Source organism: Schistocerca cancellata, chromosome 2 (genome assembly GCF_023864275.1).
Source record: "Schistocerca cancellata isolate TAMUIC-IGC-003103 chromosome 2, iqSchCanc2.1, whole genome shotgun sequence".
NCBI classification, from domain to species: Eukaryota; Metazoa; Arthropoda; class Insecta; order Orthoptera; family Acrididae; genus Schistocerca; species Schistocerca cancellata.
In genome coordinates, this window is record NC_064627.1 from 824,346,963 (window position 1) to 824,360,554 (window position 13,592).

General features: G+C 37.8%; 1 protein-coding gene across 1 annotated transcript in view; it reads left to right on the forward strand.

Moving 5' to 3' along the window:
• The window catches only part of LOC126162708 (uncharacterized), a 157,316-nt gene that overhangs the window by 20,223 nt on the left and 123,501 nt on the right, over positions 1-13,592 (forward strand). The gene's annotated exons all lie outside the window — the stretch shown is intronic.

The following is a 13,592-nucleotide window of genomic DNA, read 5'->3' on the forward strand; positions in this document are numbered from 1 at the left end:
TCTGTGTTGAGAAAGGTATTGGCTTCAATCAAGAAGACTGAACATTTTTCTATTATGGTTGACGAAACAAGTGATTCTTCGATTCACAAACAAGTGTCTTTTGTATTCTTACTGTCAATCATTAATGAAGACTTTATTGGCTTATATGAGATTCCCAACACCGAATCACACTCTGTTTAGTGTTGTAAAAGATGTTTTTGCTCATCTTGATTTGTCAATGGTTGTTTCTTGTAAACTGCTCGTTAAAACATTTGCCTGTAGTCATTAATGATTCTGACTGACTGCCACTGATGTGTATCCACACTGTAAGGCTCTATGTCATTTATCCTGACTCGCTGTGCATCATGCTCATTTACATGTAGTTCAAGAATTTGGTGCTAAATGAAATGTGAAGAGGTCCATGATGATTTCCGTAGCACAGTGGAAGCTGATCAGACCCCTTGTCTGGAAACATTCACCTTCTATGGTTATATATATAGTACAGGATGTCCAAAAAAGAATGTCCCAGTTTCTATGTATATTATAACAGTTTAATTTAGACTGGATTTTTACAACAAGTTATGGATCAAATTGATGGTAAACAAACCTTGTTTTACTTACAAATGTTCAGTGTGTGCACTTTTAGTCATACGGTATACATACAACCTAAAGTCCAATTCTTCCCTCAGTTTCGTTATCAAGTTCAGAGTGATGGAAGATATAACCTCATCAGTTATGTGTCTCAACTCTGGCAAATTAGTACATAGTGGTGGAATGTAGACAAAATCTTTCATAAAGCCCCAAAGGAAAAATAAGTCCCATGACCTGGTGTCAGGTGAATGTGGAGGCCAGTGGAATAAAACTCTGTTCCATTGATAATTATTTCCAATCCAACGTTCAGGGATTTCAATGTTCAGCCACTCTTTCACAAAGAGATTCCAATGGGGAGGGGATTCATGTTGTTGCCAAATAAAGTTTTTGGGTTCACCTTCTACATGTGGAAAGAGCCACACTTGCAACATATCTAGGTAAGCCACACCTTTTATGGTAGCTTCAGCAGGGGTGAGAGGGGTTTCAGTGGTCTGTATACTTGAATTTGAGGCTGTGCAGAAAAAATTTAATTTTGGAGAATCTGTTTGATATTGTGAAAGTTCATGAGGATGATCTGACCCCCAGGTATGAACATTATGGGTATTTACCTTTCCACTTAGATGAAAAGTTGCCTCATCATTGAACACTAGCAGTCAAGAAGGTTACCCTCCCACTGCAATGCTTCACTTCAGGACTTGCTTTCCAAACAGAATTCTAAAGACTACAATGGTAAGATGCTCTGACATTGTCGTCATCCTTCTCAGACACTTTTAGTCATCACATGCTTTTCCCCTTACACACACATCTTGACTGTATACCATCGACAAATGTTTTTGCTACTTTGGCAGATAACAGTTAAACTTTAAACGAAACACACAGTAAACTGAAATTACAGATTCACTCTTAGCAAACTGGAGAACACAAAAAGCTGTACACTAAGGAGTCACTATTATGTGTATGGGGTGCTACGAATGGGAAAACAACAAAGCAATTCTCAGACATGTGCTTATCTAAAACTTTTGAGTTTCTCTTTAGTTGTGGTCTTGTACCAACACCCTCAAATGCTTCCCATTGATACTACTAAAATTTAAAAGAATAACATTTTTTTACGGACATCCTTTACTTTGTTGCTATATTGACAGTAGTGAAGAAAGCTGATATCATGACAACAGCATTTCATTAGAAAACACACACATGTACAAACAAAGTACTAACCTGTCATATTTACTTCCTCTTGTATCTGAATTCCTTTTTTGTTTTCAGTTCCTCACTTCATCTTACGTTTGTCCTCCCTCTTGCATTCCTCCAGTTTCTATTTTGTCCTTTGGCATGTCATGGTGGTATTTTTTATTTTTTGTCTTCAGTATAGTCTGCAGTCCATACTCATTCTTGGCATTTAATTGTTATCTAATGAATTCATTGTCATAATAGCTCTACTGTTATCGTTCCACCATTATTGATTATAACATCATCAGTATTTATATTAGTCTTAAACTTTTATACAGCCTAACTGTAACTTATACAGGGCAAACAACATAAAACTTGTCCAAAAATATGTATAAAACTGATACTGAATTGATCCTTCTTAATGAACAGGAGAACTGCTACCATAAAAAATGTTGAAAAATGTGATTTCGATGCACCAACTGGTTGCTGCCACATGTCTGGACACGGATATCTCCTACATGCTCTGTTGAGAGTATTTTGTTGTGTCATTATGTTTGAGTAAGTGAGAGGAGCAGACATGTTTAGTGATCAGTTGAATGTAACACAAAGTGGTGCTCATGATAAAACAGTACACATTCATTTTCTTGTGTTATGCAAAGCACAGTTCATAGTAAATGTGTGTGTGTAACTTCTTGTCCAAGAGTTCAGCACTATACCGATACACCAAAAGGGGCAAACATGTATCAGCTGTGTGGTTGCCACCCATATCCAGTACAGGCACAGGTTTTCCATTCACTGAAATGTGTGTTCCCACATGTTGCAAGACTGCTGGCTGTAGGATAGCCATAGTAGTTCATATGTTGACCTCTAAATACAGCAGGAGTTGATTAACAATTGTACCTTTAATGAACATGTGGCAGGACCATCAGATACTAGTTGTTGGAACTGTCATGAAGAACTGATAGGGCATACCAGCAAGCTTCATAACGAGGAAGCTGAAGCAAAATGAACTTTTGAGAAAGGGTCTTATTGTAGTGTTCAAATGGAAAAATAAACATGATGTATATTTCTTCTCTGAAAAATATCAGGTGACTACCAAAGAGGTTCCCATATGTTCAAAAGGGGGTTTTATAACAACAATTAACCCAAACATTGTCATAGATTTTAACATGAACAAGGCTGGTGTAGAATGTGTCAATCAACTTTACAGCTACTACTCATTCACAAGCAAAACAATGAATAGACAAAAACAACTTTGCTTTCACAATTTCCTAACATCTGCTGTTGGATTTTATTTTGTACAAGAATGTCACGAAGCAAAATATATTTCTGGTGGAGTGCGTAAAAAAAGTTAGCATTGACTTGGTAGCAGCAAGAGGAGAAATTTGATCATTGGAATTAACACCAACCATTAGTCCAAATAGAAATTCTGGCCACCATTCTCCAGAAAAGGTGCCACCCACAGCCAACAGAATTAACATAACATGATACTGTGAAGTTTTCTGTAACAAAGGAAAGAAAAGGACTGGGAAGCGGATAAGAAAAGAAAGTAGATGGGGGACAAACACTGCAGTGTTGGACTTCATGTACCACAGTGTTTTCAAGACTACCATTTGGAAATAAATTATGTACACATCACATGTAAACATTTTTTATCATAAAATACAGCTGGCATCTGCAAAGTAATTTCGTGTTTGTTTTTATGTCTGCTTGAAGTCTTTGTGAGCAAATGTAAAACCTTTCCTGGGGAGTAACTCTTTCTGATGTGAATACATATATAAGCAACATATTTCCTAATCTATAAAATATGGGTTTAAAAATGATGCTAGATGTGTGCATCTAAGATGCTTGACTGTTGTGTAATTATTCTTTAAATCTGGTAGAAAATCACCGGTACACCTATGCGATCAAAGATGAGAGATAGCAGTGTTGAATGTGTTAAGACTGGAAGTGTTTTGGCTCAACCTACAGCAAAGTCTGCAAGCAAAACTTTAGTGGCAGAATACCATGAAATGGGCTATATAGTGGAAAAGGCCCATTATGTTTATTAATAAGTGTCAGTACCATGTTAGTTTGCCCCCCATGAACGGTGGACCTTACCGCTGGTGGGGAGGCTTGTGTGCATCAGTGATACAGACAGCCATACCGTACGTGCAACCACAACAGAGGTATATGTGTTGAGAGGACAGACAAATGTGTTGTTCCTGAAGAGGTGCAGCAGCCTTTTAGCAGTTGCAGGGGCAACAGTCTGGATGACTGACTGATGTTGTCTTGTAACATCAACCAAAACGGCCTTGCTCTGATGCTACTGCGAACGGCTGAAAGCAAGGGGAAACTACAGTCGTAATTTTTCCTGAGGGCATGCTGTATGGTTAAATGATGATAGCATCCTCGTGGGTAAAGTATTCTGGAGGTAAAATAGTCCCCTTTTTGGATCTTTGGGCGGAGGCTACTCAGGACGACGACATTATCAGGAGAAACTAAACTGCTGTTCTACGGATCAGAGTCTGGAGTGTCAGGTCCCTTAATCAGGCAAGTAGGTTAGAAAATTTAAAAAGGAAAATGGGTAGTTTAAAGTTGGGCAAAGCGGAAATTAGTGGAGTTTGGTGGCAGGAGGGAGAGGACTTCTAGTCAAGTGCATACAGGGTTACAAATACAAAATCAAATAGGGGTAATGCAGGAATAGGTTTAATAATGAATAAAAAATAGGAATGTGGATAAGCTACTATGAACAGCATAGTGAATACATTTTTGTAGCCAAGATAGACATGAAGTCTACAGCAGTACAAGTTCATATGCCAACTAGCTCCACAGGTGAGGAGGAGGTAGAGGAAATGTATGATGAGATAAAAGAAATCATTCAGATAGTTATGAGCACCAAAAATTTAATAGTCATGGGGGATTGGAATTTGATTGTAGGAAAAGGAAGAGAAGGAAAAGTTGTAGGTGAATATGGACTAGGGGAAACGAATGACAGAGGAAGCTGCCTCATAGAATTTTTTCACACACCATAATTTAATCATAGCTAAAACTTGGTTTAACAATCATGAGAGAGAAGGTTGTATATGTGGAAGAGATCTGGAGACACTGGAAGGTTTCAGATTGATTATATTATGGTTAGACAGAGATTTCTAAATCAGATTTCAAATTGTTAAGACATTTCCAGGGGCAGATGTGGACTCTGAACACAATTTATTGGTTATGAACTGCAGATTAAAACTGAATAAGCTGCAAAAAGGCAGGAATTTAAGGAGATGGGACTTGGATAAACTGAAACAATCAGAGGTTGTAAAGGGTTTCAGAGGGAGCACTAGAGAATGATTGACAAGAAAAGGGGAAAGGATTACAGTAGAGGAAGAATGAGTAGCTTTGAGAGATGGTGAAGGCAGCAGAGGATCAAGTAAGTAAAAGAACAAGGGCTAGTGGAAATATGTGAGTAACACAAGAGAAACTGAATTTAATTGATGAAAGGAGAAAATATAAAAATACAACAAATGGGCAGATGAAAGAGAATACAAACGTCTAAAAAATGAGATTGACAAGAAGTGCAAAATGGCTAAGCAGGAATGGCTGGAGGACAAATGTAAAAATGTAAAGGCATATGTCATTAGGGGTAAGACAGATACTGCCTAGAAGAAAATTAAAGAGACCTTTGGAGAAAAGAGATCCATCTGTATGAATATCAAGAGCTCAAATGGAAAGCCAATCCCAAGCAAAGAAGGGAAAGCAGAAAGATGGAAGGAGTATATTGTGAGTCTATGCAAGGGATATGTACTTGAGGGCAGTATTATGGAAATAGTATATGGAATGCAGTTGAATTAAATCAGGTGATGCTAAGAGAATAAGATTAGGAAATGAGACACTTACAGTAGTAAATGAGTTTTGGTATTAGGGAAGCAAAATAACTGATGAAGGTCAAAGTAGGGAGACTGGCAGTGGCAGAAAAAGCATTTGTGAAAAAAAGAAATTTGTTAACATTGAGTATAGGTTCAAGTGTCAGGAAGCCCTTTCTGAAACTATTTGCTAGGAGTATAGCCATGTATGGAAGTGAAATATGGATGATAAAGGTTAAATAAGAAGAGAATAGAAGCTTTTTAAATGTGGTGCTACAAAAGAATGCTGAAGATAAGATGGGTAAATATCATAACTAATGAGGAGGTACTGAATAGAATTGAGGAGAAGAGAAATTTGTGGTTCAACTTGATTAAAAGAAAGGATCGATTGGTAGGACATGTTCTGAGGCATCAAGGGATCACCAATTTAGTGCTGGAGGAAAGAGTGTGTGTGTGTGTGTGTGTGTGTGTGTGTGTGTGTGTGTGTGTGTGGCAGGAGGGAGGGGGGGGGGGAATTGTAGAGGTAGACCAAGAGATAAATACAGTAAGCAGATTCAGAGGGATGTAGGTTGCAGTAGTTATTCGGACATTAAGAGGCTTGCACAGGATAGAGTATCACGGAGAACTGCATCAAACTAGTCTTTGGACTGAAGACCACAAAAACAGCGACAACAACAACAACATCATGTTAGTGTTATTGTAAAAAATTTCTGGGCCAGTTTATTTTTGCTCAGCCCTTATAATTTGTTTTTACACACCTGTTGTATGTAAAATTTATGGTGTAGCACACACATCATTACTGGCCCTGTGTGTGTGAATTGTTCTTGTGTAAATGTGTGCAAGTTTTGTTGTCCATGTTTGAGGAAGAACTTAGTCCAATAGCTGAATTTTATCCAGCATTCTTTTTCATTGTGCCTGCCTGGCCTTCAATGGTCCCACTTTGTGGTGAGTAGCACTTATCATTTCATGTTGTTGTTAATTTAATGTTTAGACCTATTGTTACTATGTTCTCCACACATCCTGTTAGTAAATGAATATTCCAGTTATGCAGTTTTTGTAATAACTTCTAAGCATTAGAGTGTGTGCTAAATGTAAGACCTTTTGTAGCTTGTTTCATGATGTATATAGTGATAAAATGTGAAGCATGCATGGTTAAATGTAAAAGAGGGTCTTGTGCACTAGTCTTGTCATAAAAAGTAAAGGAAGCTAGTTTTGCAAGGGTAATAATAATGACATTAATAATTATGGAGTAAAAAAATCTGAGTGAGTTTTACCACCTTTTAATTAATATCTGTTTTAATTTCTTGTTAAATTGATTTCCATTTCGTTGCTTTATATCAGGAAGCAAGCTGTGAATACACCATTAGTAAATTATTCTCGAGGAATTGGTCCTTACAGGATTGTTGTTTACTTATGTTAACAATTATTGTACTTGCTCTCTCTTGAAGCTTAAAACCCCTCCATATTGACAGCAGTTGTCCCGCCAGAAATCTCAGTCCCATATTGTAGTAAATTAATTTGTAGTAGGTTTGTTTAAGGGTAGGAGAAGTTGTTATGGTTGAGAGACATTTAGTTATTAAAATCTTGCAACCAATATTGTTACATATGTAGCTCATATGCCTTTTCCATGTAAGATGCTCAACCACCACAAAACCTAAAATTTATGTTTATCAGCTTGTATACTTAAAAACATTGATTCAGAATTTATGTCCACTTGGGGTGGGTTATAATTTAAGAAATATTTCTTCATGATCATTTTATCATTATTAAGTGAAATTACTGACAAGGTTTTCTGTGATCAAATTCTGTTTATTGATTTGCGTTACTAACTGATCAGTACAGCCCCATATAATATATGGTGCATCATCAGCTTAGTTCACTAACTTCAAGTTTGATAGCTGTATTATATCATAAATATACACAAGAAACAAAATGGCTTGAAACTGTTTCCCCACTGCGCCATGTAACTTAGAATCCTCGGTGATGATTTCAGTATTATGACCTCTTCAGTTTTATAATGTAGTTTAACACAATATTTTATACCACTAAGAAAAAAATTTAACCTATTCAGTGCTTCTCCTCTGTTACCAGAAGTCTCTAATTTCCATAAGAGTACTGAAAGCCTTCAACAAATGTAGAAATGTCCGAAAGGCTTTGCCCTCAATTTCTTAAGTATGTAAGCACATACAAAAAAACATTTGACAAAATAGTTAAACTAGCAAAACGTACTGCAAATAACGACTTCATTTCAAATGCAAAAAACAAATCAAAAGCTGTTTGGTCTGTTATAAGAAGTGAAGTTGGCAGTGAGGCAGAGAGAAAATGCCCTTCTAAAATAGTGATAAATGGTAGAGCTGTTACAGAACCCAGTGCCATTTGTGAATCATTCAATGACTTTTTCATAAACTGTAACAAATTTGGTGACTATTCACCACCAAATACAAAGCCCAATATGACAGATAGCAATTGCACATGTTTTAAGTTTTCTCATGTTTCCATCTCAGATGTCATCAAAATCATAATGTCCCTAAAAAATTCAAAATCTGCGGGGTGGGATGAGGTCCCCACTGAAATAATAAAAATAGTCCGTCACAGTATTGCATACCCACTCTCTTTCATAATCAACCAATCATTTGATGAGGGATGTTTCCCAGATCAATTAAAATATGCAGAAGTTCGGCCCATACACAAAAAAGGCAAACAAGATGAATTGAGCAACTATAGGCCAATCTCACTGTTACCAATTTTCTCAAAAATATTTGAAAGAGCTGCATGTGATCAGATTGAAAATCACAATTCATCTAACAGCATTATCTTAGGCAATCAATATGGTTTCAGAAAAGGCCGCAGCACAATCCATGCAATAAATGAATTAGTCACAAAAGTAAGCAGATGTCTTGATGATAGAATGTGTGTGTCAGGCATCTTTTGTGACCTGTCCAAAGCCTTCGACACAGTAAATCATGACCTGCTTCTCCAAAAATTGGCACGCTATGGTTTTCAAGGCAAATCTCTTAGCTGGATGTCATCATACTTGGCAAACAGAAAACAAAGAGTACTTATTAACATCAACGGCAAGAAATTTCTCTCTGGCTGGAAAAACACTCAATTAGGTGTTCCACAAGGCTCAATATTAGGGCCACTGCTTTTTCTATATTATATTAATGATATGCCATGTCAGGTCCAGTCTGATACTATCCTCTATGCAGATGACTCAACAGCTGTAGTCTGTTGTAAAAATGAGGTAGACCTAATTCGTCATATTGAACAAACACTTGGGGAAGTGGAGGCATGGGTCAAAAACAATAACTTGACATTAAATATTACAAAAACAGAAATTGTTCATTTTACCACAAAACAATCTGCACAGTCTATAAGTGAAATAAGGTATATGGACAAAAAATTAGAGACTGCAGACTGTGTCAAATTCCTTGGCGTGTTAGTCAATAAAAACCTGTTATGGAGTCGCCATGTGGACAACATACTGGGTCGACTGAATAGCCTTGTATATATTATGAATATCTTGTATAGTATTACTGATTTAGCTGTAAGAAAAACTGTATATAATGCATATTTTGTTTCAGTCATTAGGTATAGTATAATTTTCTGGGGGTCTGAAAAAACAAATTTACTTAGAGCTTTTAGACTACAAAAAAGAATCATCCGAGCAATGGTGGGAGCAAAACCAAAGCAACACTGCAAACCTTTATTTGTAAAACTGGATCTAATGAGCATTCCAAGCATATACATCTATGAAACTCTCACTTTCACGAAAAGAAACCCACAACTTTTTGAGGGCAACTTCTTCTTGCATCAATATGATACAAGACATAGAACGAGCTACATGTTACCTACCCACCGTTTAAAATCATATGAAAAAACCCCATACTATATGGGCATGAAATTTGTAAATAAAATATGGAAAGATATGGATGACCCAAATGTAAAAGGCACCAAAAGAGACCTGGAAAAATATCTGAAAGATAAATGTTACTATAGTGTAGAAGATTTCATGAATGGTAACAATGCATTATAATTATAATTAAAATACCTCTTTGAAGATGTTACACCATGTATATTATTAGTTTATTGTCTATTTTTAGTATTGTTATATATAGTGTAAAAACTGACAAGTCACCTATGTCACAATCTTTGATTGTATAAGGCATGTTATGTGATAATAAAAATTGAATTGAATTGAATTGAGTCTGTGCAACACTTCATGGAAATAAGTTGCTACTACTGTTACTGTAAAATATATTTTTTGTAATCCATGGTGCGAATTGTTTAGTATGCTAAATATACTGCAGTCTGTCATCCGTGATCAGCATGAATTTGCCCCCCTCACCCCCACAGACTGATGGGCCAAAATACGATGACCAGCTGTTCAATAGTGTACTGGTTCACATTTGGAACACATCACAGCAGCAATTATTCAGACAGTGAAGGGTGACGAAAATTTAATAGTCATGGGTGACTGGAATTCGGTAGTAGGAAAAGGGAGAGAAGGAAACGTAGTAGGTGAATATGGATTGGGGCTAAGAAAAGAAAGATAAAGCCGCCTGGTAGAATTTTGCACAGAGCACAACTTAATCATAGCTAACACTTGGTTTAAGAATCATTAAAGAAGGTTGTATACATGGAAGAACCCTGGAGATACTAAAAGGTATCAGATAGATTATATTATGGTAAGACAGAGATTTAGGAACCAGGTTTTAAATTGTAAGACATTTCCAGGGGCAGATGTGGACTCTGACCACAACCTATTAGTTATGACCTGTAGATTAAAACTGAAGAAACTGCAAAAAGGTGGGAACTTAAGAAGATGGGACCTGGATAAACTGAAAGAACCAGAGGTTGTACAGAGTTTCAGGGAGAGCATAAGGGAACAATTGACAGGAATGGGGGAAAGAAATACAGTAGAAGAAGAATGGGTAGCTTTGAGGGATGAAGTAGTGAAGGCAGCAGAGGATCAAGTAGGTAAAAAGACGAGGGCTAGTAGAAGTCCTTGGGTAACAGAAGAAATATTGAATTTAGTTGATGAAAGGAGAAAATATAAACATGCGGTACATGAAGCAGGCAAAAAGGAATACAAACGTCTCAAAAATGAGATCGACAGGAAGTGCAAAATGGCTAAGCACGGATGGCTAGAGGACAAATGTAAGGATGTAGAGGCTTATCTCACTAGGGGTAAGATAGATACTGCCTACAGGAAAATTAAGGAGACCTTTGGAGATAAGAGAACCACTTGTATGAACATCAGGAGCTCAGGTGGAAACCCAGTTCTAAGCAAAGAAGGGAAAGCAGAAAGATGGAAGGAGTATATAGAGGGTCTATACAAGGGCGATGTACTTGAGGACAATATTATGGAAATGGAAGAGGATGTAGATGAAGATGAAATGGGAGATACAATACTGCGTGAAGAGTTTGACAGAGCACTGAAAGACCTGAGTCGAAACAAGGCCCCCGTAGTAGACAACATTCCATTGGAACTACTGACGGCCTTGGGAGAGCCAGTCCTGACAAAACTCTACCATCTGGTGAGCAAGATGTATGAAACAGGCGAAATACCATCAGACTTCAAGAAGAATATAATAATTCCAATCCCAAAGAAAGCAGGTGTTGACAAATGTGAAAATTACCGAACAATCAGTTTAATAAGCCACAGCTGCAAAATACTAACACAAATTCTTTACAGACGAATGGAAAAACTAGTAGAAGCCGACCTTGGGGAAGATCAGTTTGGATTCCGTAGAAATACTGGAACATGTGAGGCAATACTGACCTTACGACTTATGTTAGAAGAAAGATTAAGGAAAGGCAAACCTACGTTTCTAGCATTTGTAGACTTAGAGAAAGCTTTTGACAATGTTGACTGGAATACTCTCTTTCAAATTCTAAAGGTGTCAGGGGTAAAATACAGGGAGCGAAAGGCTATTTATAATTTGTACAGAAACCAGATGGCAGTTATAAGAGTTGAGGAACATGAAAGGGAAGCAGTTGTTGGGAAGGGAGTAAGACAGGGTTGTAGCCTGTCCCCGATGTTATTCAATCTGTATATTGAGCAAGCAGTAAAGGAAACAAAAGAAAAATTCGGAGTAGGTATTAAAATCCATGGAGAAGAAATAAAAACTTTGAGGTTCACCAATGACATTGTAATTCTGTCAGAGACAGAAAAGGACTTGGAAGAGCAGTTGAATGGAATGGATAGCGTCTTGAAAGGAGGATATAAGGTGAACATCAACAAAAACAAAACGAGGATAATGGAATGTGGTCGAGTTAAGTCGGGTGATGCTGAGGGAATGAGATTAGGAAATGAGACACTTAAAGTAGTAAAGGAGTTTTGCTTTTTGGGGAGCAAAATAAGTGATGATGGTCGAAGTAGAGAGGATATAAAATGTAGACTGGCAATGGCAAGGAAAGCGTTTTTGAAGAAGAGAAATTTGTTAACATCGAGTATAGATTTAAGTTTCAGGAAATCATTTCTGAAAGTATTTGTATGGTGTGTATCCATGTATGGAAGTGAAACATGGACGATAAATAGTTTGGACAAGAAGAGAATAGAAGCTTTCAAAATGTGGTGCTACAGAAGAATGCTGAAGATTAGATGGGTAGATCACATAACTAATGAGGAAGTATTGAATAGGATTGGGGAGAAGAGAAGTTTGTGGCACAACTTGACCAGAAGAAGGGATCGGTTGGTAGGACATGTTCTGAGGCATCAAGGGATCACCAATTTAGTATTGGAAGGCAGCGTGGAGGGTAAAAATCGTAGAGGGAGACCAAGAGATGAATACACTAAGCAGATTCAGAAGGATGTAGGTTGCAGTAGGTACTGGGAGATGAAGAAGCTTGCACAGGATAGAGTAGCATGGAGAGCTGCATCAAACCAGTCTCAGGACTGAAGACCACAATAACAACAACAACAACACAGCAGTGATTCTACGTGACATGGATACAACAAGTTCCTGCACAGGTGACTTCATTGTCGTAAATTAAAGGCCAGTGCTTGGCGACTATGAAGAGAGTGCTTGAGATTATCCCAGATGGGTTCCATCATGTTCAGATCAGGCGAATTTGATGGCCAAGGCATCACTCTTGAGATCACTATCACATCCTTCAAACCACTGAAAGCTTGATTGTAGCCTTCTGGTACAGTCAGTTATCCTCCACAGCTGTCATGGTGTCTTTGACTCCTTCCTCAGCTCACATGTAATCAAAGACAATGTCCCCCGTAGCATAATACTGTCCCAGCAGTCACGTCCAGTGTATGTTCTGTGTAGTCATGTGCCTAGATGACCAGGGCCAGTTTGAGAAAATTTTTCCACATAGGCGACTTATCATGATGACCTCCCCCCCCCCCCCCCCCCCCTTCTCTCTTTCCCTCATACACTTTCACCCCCGTCAGTTTTTATTACTAATAGTGACATGTTCTGAATGTAAATCCAACAGATGTGGCACCTCTAATACCTCTCTCGCGCTTGATGTCCCAAGCGGCATCTTGAGTCACTTGGGTCATAAACTGGCCAGCAGATAATGCCTATTCAGACATGACCACCAACCTGCTGTAACAAGAAACATGGTTCATCAAACCAGGTGACACTTTTTCATTGATTCTTGGTCTTATCTCGATGATCCCATGCTCACTGCAGTAGTAATTGACAGTGCTGTTGGGTTAATATGGGAAAATGCATGGGTTGCCTGCTGTGGAACCCCATGTTCAACAATGTGCGCTGAACAGTGTGCTCCTAAACAATTTTGCCTGTGATAGCATTATACTCTGTTATCATATCTGCCACAGATCACTGCCTGTCCTGCTTTATAGAGTGGAAATCCTATGAATTCCACATTCTATGCTGAGGTTTGAATATCCACCTTCTAGCCTACTTGTGGGTTCACTGTACCTCAAGCACTTTCAACAGGTACTCAAAACAGTAAAATTTAAACAGTCAGATAGCTTTGCTGTTTGCTAGATGTTCATTCCCAAGTACTAGGCCATAACTATCTGCACTTCGTCAAAGT